Here is a 1,345-nt window from a genome sequence, read left to right as displayed (position 1 = left end):
TCCATGAGACTCTTATCTCCAATAAAAACCACTAGAAAACCAGAAGTAGTGCTGTGGCTCAAGCGGTAGAGTGCTTGCCTTGAGCTGAAGAGCGCAGGCACATCACCCAAGCCCTGAGTTCAAGCCCAATGACCACCCAAAAAAAAAAAAGTACTCATTACTTTGAGTACATAACTGTAAGTCCTCTATTACCTTTATAATAACAATTTGAAAAATTAAATATATGAGCTGGGCACCAGTGGCTCATACCAGTAATACTAGTACTCAGGAGGCTGAGATCTGAGGATCACAGTTTGAAGCCAGCATGGACAGGAAAATCCATGAGACTCTTATTTACAATAAACTACTCAATAATTCCTCAAAATAGCCGAGTGCCGGTCGCTCACGCCTGTAATCCTAGCTACTCAGGAGGCTGTGATCTGAGGATTGCAGTTCAAAGCCAGCCTGGGCAGGAAAGTCTGTGAGACTCTTATCTCGAATAAACCACTAGAAAACCAGAAGTGGTGCTGTGGCTCAAGTAGGAGAGCACTAGCACTTAAGCTGAAGAGCACAAGGACAGTGCCCAGGCCCAGAGTTCAAGCCCCATGACCGACAAGAAAAGAAAAAACATTCCTCAAAATAGCCAGAAGTGTTGCTGTGGCTCAAGTGGTAGAGCACTTGCCTTGAGCAAAAAGAAGCTTAGGGACAGACCCAGCTCCAGAATTCAAGCCCTAGGACCAGCAAAAAAGAAAAGAAAAGAGAAAAAAAAAGTCAGAAGTGGAGATATGTCTCAAGTGGTAAAGCATCAGTCTTGAACAAAAAAGCCAAGCAAGAGCACAAGGCCCACACTCAAGCCCAGTACCTCCACACACATCCACAAACACATGGCAGGGGTGGGGGTGGGGTGGAGAAGGACACTAATAAGAGTCCCAGATGTGATTCTGGTATGACACACACAAAAATTATGCTATTTCATTGTTCTGTCTTAGACAGTGTGGTCAACTGCTGCTATTCATTCATCCCTTCAAACCATATTCAAACCAGTTAATGTTGTGTGCCAGCCACTATGTTTAGATACTAAAAATAATCTTCCAGCCAGTCAAAATGTGGAGACTCTTGTGTGCTATCTATATAGAATAGGCCCTTGCTGCTAAGTGAATCTTGGAATGATCTCAATACAGATTTCTTTGTGACAATTAAACCTAGAACATTCCATCAGTTGTTCTATACATGTCTCTATCCACAATTTTTTTGGGGGGGTCCAGTCATGGGGCCTGAACTCTGGGTCTGAACGCTGTCCCTCAGCTCTTCAGCTCAAGGCTAGCGCTCTACCACTTGAGCCACAGCGCCACTTCCGGCTTTTTTC

This window comes from Dipodomys ordii, unplaced genomic scaffold, assembly GCF_000151885.1.
Source record: "Dipodomys ordii isolate 6190 unplaced genomic scaffold, Dord_2.0 Scaffold113, whole genome shotgun sequence".
NCBI classification, from domain to species: domain Eukaryota; kingdom Metazoa; phylum Chordata; class Mammalia; order Rodentia; family Heteromyidae; genus Dipodomys; species Dipodomys ordii.
Note: the sequence above shows the minus strand (reverse complement) of the source record.